The sequence below is a fragment of the Takifugu flavidus genome, chromosome 18 (genome assembly GCF_003711565.1).
Source record: "Takifugu flavidus isolate HTHZ2018 chromosome 18, ASM371156v2, whole genome shotgun sequence".
NCBI lineage: Eukaryota > Metazoa > Chordata > Actinopteri > Tetraodontiformes > Tetraodontidae > Takifugu > Takifugu flavidus.
In genome coordinates, this window is record NC_079537.1 from 4452299 (window position 1) to 4458298 (window position 6000).

The window sequence follows — 6000 nt, forward strand, 5'->3', positions numbered from 1 at the left end:
CCTCATTATCCTCATCTTCATCATCGTTTGCTGTCAACACTTCCTCCTCTTCTTCTGATATCTCTTCTGATTCACTGGCAGGTTTCCTTCCCTTCTTGGCATGAAGATCTTTTCCTTTTCCTTTAGCTGGTTGAGTTTCTGAGTTTTTCCCCATATTTTTCTCTTCCTTTCCTCCCTTCTTATTATCTTTTCCTCTTTTCTTTGCCTCCTCTGCTTTGCCTTTCTTGGCAGTTGTTTCACCCTTTTTAGTTGGCATGATGTCCAAAAAAAAACTCTACACAAAATAATGATGAACAATGTTCCAAAATGCGTGAGGAAATTGTACTGAAGAAATATCCTCATTCAATAGGGTCTTTTTTTAACCCGTCTCTTTTTCTCTTGTTTCATCTCTCTGTTGGTTATAAGCATGTCTTCAATCTATTTGTGTGTGAAAAATCATGTAGGACTCTGCTTTAATCAAGAGAGAGAGATAGAAATGAAAAAGTAAAGCACATCTTACTAGTTCCAATGTTAGTGTTATCCCATCGTCCAGATAAAAGTAAGAGTAAGAGTAACTTTCCAGAGAAAGTGGTGAAGAAAATAAACTGTTATCCAAGTGACAGAGTTTGTGTAGTCCTTTGTGTGTCTTCTATTGTTAGCACGAGCTGTGAGTCCAGTGGATCCTCATCTTGGCCGCTGCACCAACGTTGGCAGGGTGTCGGTCCAACGAGGAGAGCTGATGTGCAGCCTGCGCGTTCCTTCAGGGATGTCCGTCTTTTTGTCCGAGTGGCAGTGAGCGTGCGCGTGTGTTGCATTTGCGGTCCTGTCCTCCCGCGTTCACGTCATCTTGCCTTCGTGACCTCCTGCAACCCTCTGCGTCTCTCTCTGGTTACTCCGAGTGGTCCATCCGCCAGCCGTCACCGAAGCGGGCCTCGTCATATTGCATGTGCAGTGCATATGCGAGTGCACGAACAAGGTCTGCGCAAGTACATCTGCCACAGTGAGAGTATCACTAGCTATATTTGTAGAAAGCACCTTAATACACCAGGTATATTGCCTCGGGGTAACCTTATCCACCGGCTCACTTTTGTATGAATAATGCAAGCAGGCTGAGCTTTTGCTAAACTGTGTCTGAGAGGTGAAGCCATGCACAGCCAAAATACACACACACACACACATACACACACACACACACCATTACCATCGTTAATTGCTGGCATTTCATGTCGGTCGTATTGAATGCCAACACAACACTCCAAGGATAGTCCGAGAAATAAATTTTGTATGTGGTGTAACTATTGCGGTGTAACGACTGACGTTAAATGATGGCCTGACCTCATTCATGGTGGTCTGATACGCTGATGACGGCCTGATATTCCAGGAGGTCATCTCAGTGGCAGATATGAATGTTTAATGCCTGCTTTGTGCTCTGCCTACACCGCATAGATGAAACCTCCATTGCTCACAGCTCTAAATATATCACAAAGGGTCAACCGGTCTCTGGCCACGTCCCAAACTATATATTATACATACGCACAAGCGTCAGGGGTTAACAGCCAGATGCCACAGAGTGGAGGGATTACAGAAAGCAAAGAGCAAAAATGACAAACAATTCTGTGGTGGTTGTAAAGTAAATATTGAAACATCAACGAGGACAAATACAAATGTTTCCCTTAGTTATGAAAAGAAAGGTTTTATTTGTTCATACTCAAGTAAAGCGAGTAAAGTGGTTTGTGTTCTTTTGTTCTTTTTGTGGGTCTTGACGGTGGACGGGAGTTTACTAATCCATCAGAAGGACTTTGTAAATCAGACGAATATGATTTAAAGCACAAATAATTAAGTTTTGACTTTCCCAGGAGCAGTTCTGAGAGTGACCACAGTGGTTTTGGGAGGGAGAAGCATGTTTTTTTAAGAGAGAAGGAGATTTGCTTCCAGATGATGAACAACCACATTATTTTCGAGGTTGTGGCTGATTTGAGAAGGGTTAGCCAAGAGGAAGACAATTAAGGTCAGGAGACCTCCAACATTTGAAGAGATTCAAATGTAACACAAAGATTAACTTCCATAACAATGTAAAAAAAAACTTTCATTTGAGTTCACACCGTGGTCAAAACCACGTCAGCCTTGATTTTTGCAAAAACCTTCTGAGCGTGTGAGCGTGATGAAAACCATGCAAATAATACAATAGTGCCCTGCTATTTTCCAGGCCAGCTGCCATTTAAATACAAAATCCTACTAAAGAGATTGTTTCTAAATAAAATATAGAAAAGACGCTGCAATTAAATCCCTAAAATCACTGTGACAGTACCTGAGCCAGCAGCACCGTCAGGCTGACATCCAGCAAAATTAACAGATATTGTATGTGCATCCCTTATGGAAGACCAACCCTCGCTAGCAGAGACAGATGATGGATGGATGGATGGATGGATGGATGGGTGGATGGATGGATGGATGGATGGACGGACAGACCGACAGACTAATCTAAGACGACTGCAATACAGCTTTAAAAAAAATCAAAGTCAACAGCGACATACATGAATTATCACCACTGTTTTCAGAATTTTACCAGTGAAACTTTACATTTTAAATTGCCACAAAGCTCCTTCATCTTTGAGAAACACTAAAGTCTGCTCATACGCATCAATATAAAACTAGTTAACACTGCAGTAAAATCACATTTCAAGTAAATTAGTTCCCTAATTGGGCCATTTAAAGTGTAAATCTACTCCCTTACACTGACCAAGAGCATTGTTAATCAGGTTTGCTGCAGCTTACCTCTGTCCCACTGTCAGGAGATGGATGCTAAACAATATAATCAATAAGGACCAACCGTAAGGTCGGCAGATGCTGTTTTGCTCCTTGTCCTCATCAAAACCCGCAGCTTAATTTCTGTGGTCCTGTTCAACCCCCATATACACACATTCACTCACACACACACACATTTATATGTAGATAGCCACACACACACATTGGTCATTGGTCCATCATTGTAACGTTTCCTGAGAACCAGTAAGGTTTCAGTGATTACTTCCACAATATATAGAGCAAATATTCTCATATTGTTTGCATCTATATACGCATCATTTCTCCAGTGATCAGGTTTGTGTAATTTCTTGTACTTTGTTCCCCTCTGTTGTATCAGCCATCCTGGTTCATTGTACTTTAATGGAAGACAACATAAACGGGAACACAATAGGCCTTTATCATCAGCCCACACTGCCGCCAGAACAGCAAACACCGTAAGTGATTTGTTTCTCTGAGCGCACGTGTGTGTGTGTGTGTGCGTGTGTGTGTGTGTGTGTGTGTGTGTGTGTGTTCTTATATGCTACATACTGAGTACCAAAATACACTCTACAATAACGTGAGGACATTTCTGGGATGTAAGGACATTTTAGCTCATAGATTCAAAGAACTGTTTGAGGGTTAAGAAATTGGGTTTAGCTTTGGGTTATAATTAGACATTTGGTTGTGATTATGTCCATTAAAGTGTGCCTGTATTTGTGGACTATAAATTTCCAACATTTTAATGAGATTCATTTTCACTTCTCCCAACTTCTGTTTTTCTGGATTCTGAGCTGGAAAATTACAGCGTTTATATTTATGGGAATACAATAAAATTATTTTGTGAAAGGCTCTATTTTTTCCCCATGTTGAATCATAAAAGTTGAATGTTTTCATGCAAAAAAATAAAATAGGTTGCTTGAGGATTAGGACTGTGTTCCTCCTCAGAGTCTGTTTCTTGGGGTTCATCCTTGATTGAATTTACCTGACCAAAACACTTAGCATAAAATAAATGCACCTTGCACCCAACGCTGCCTTTAGCTTCTGACTAATGCTGGACAAACATATGTAACACAACCCTACAGGGTGTTGTTTGCTCATAAAACCCACAGAAAGGATCATTTATTGTGGTTATGAAGCACTGATGTGCAGCCTGAATAAACATGGGCTCTCTGCACACACACACTTAACTTTCACTCTTACAGGAGCACTCAACACCTGTTTCACCAAAAAGATTGCGTAATAAAGATGATACATGGTTAGGTGGATGCTTAGTTTGCTCCTCAGTTCATTTCTTTTACTGCCTTCAATTTTACTGGAAAATCTTAAAGTTTTTATAAGGATTTTTTTTTTTAAATTAGAATGAAGCATGAAGCAAATATTTCTCCTATTTGTGGAGGAAGAGCTGTAATCATCAGATTTGAACACTAGAGGGAAGCAGAGAAAGGGCATTTTAAGCATCTTAATTGACGCTGAGCGCACAGAGCGGAGAATATATGCTATAATATAAACAACATTTTGTGAACTGAAGGTTTGATATGGTATATACGGGTTCAGACCAGTAGATCTGACCGATGTGTGCACCAGAGAACAAACAAATGTCATATAATGCATAAAAGACTTGACTAGAAGCTTTTCACAGTGTCTCAACCATCTATAGTTCCCTGTACAATCTGTTCCCCAATCTGTTTAGTGTGAGTTAAAACATATTAGGAATCATTTGGGGAGACAAATTGTGCTTGGTATGCAATGCATTTTTTTAAAAAATATTTCACTTATTGGTTTATATATCAAGCAGTTATAAATCTGTTTTAAAAAGAGCGAGTTAAATCCTTTTGTCCAGCTGGAGTCAGAATGTGACTTTATGTGTGATAAAAGGAGTCATTTCAGTCCTACCCCAACTACACGTCCGCCCACACATACATGCACATACCCTTGAATTTCTATCTTTGTGAGGACTTTCAGAGACATGATGCCTTCCTCTGCTCTTTACCCTAACCATCCCAATCTATCCCCTAATCCTGACCTAACCCTAACTTCAAACGTAAAGCTATGTCTCAACGCTCAAACAGTTCTTTGAAGTTGTGAGGACTACTGTGGAAAAATGTCCCCAGTCTGCTGGTAGAATGCAGATATTGGTACCCAATATGTAACAAATACAAACACACACACACACACACACACACGTGCCATATGGAGCCCAGCAGCATCAAGTGTCGCGCTCCACACAACACACACTCACTCAGGTGACCATACCTTTGTGTTTCCTTCTCTTTTATCCCTCCACCATGAATCCCCTGCTCATGTTATATCGTAGCAGAATCTCTCAGAGCACAACTCCCTCCAACCAGACATCTTTAGGGCATCTTGGAGGTCAGGCTAGTCCACGCGTGGGAGCCTCTTTCGTCTGGTGAAGCCGTCCACTTGGTCTCCCAGTCCTGGACTGGAGAGATGCTCCTGAATGTTTAATGAGCCCATTGTGCTGGTGTGTGAGTGGATAGGGACGATTGGCCGGGACGGAACACTTTCCAGACAGCTCGGCTCAGATATGGCAACACAAACAGCTGGAGGGCAGGGTCAGGGAGGAGATCAGGTGTGTCTGAGCCTCACCTGCTGCACAGAAGACTATTGAGGAAAGTCACTTCAGTGACTCCTGTCAAAGATAAAAATGGGAGATCAAGGGGACGTTTCTGAAGAAAAGCTTTTAAAGAACGCTTTAAACGTAGATGTAATTTAACGTTACCAAACCCCTCAGCTACTCATATTTAAAAGAGAAAGATGCTGTATGTTTAAAAATGTACATTCCCAAAGGATCTTGGCATGAATTTAATGATTACCAGACTTCTCTGCACATTTGGGGATCAATTTTAAATTTTTTTAATGAGGTTTTCATTTCAGGAACTGCAGAGTGAAGCTTCAGCACAGAAGGGAAGGTAATTACAAGACTGAGCATCAACCATAATAACTCACTGTACTGATTTTTTTTTTCATTTCATTTTACTGCATTCTCTGTTTATTGGACCTACAGTATATCATTCATGTAAAACTGTTAATTTGATAGATCCTTTGTTCAAGTAGCAAGTAAAAAGTGTGTATTTGAATGTAACATATTTAAACTTCATAGAAAAGACTTAAAATGTGTACGGCTAGGGTTCCTTTATACACTGTTCACATAAGATATTCCAGTTTTCACTCTGAATTCCTTGACCGTTATTTCAAATATGAATGAGGAGCACCATG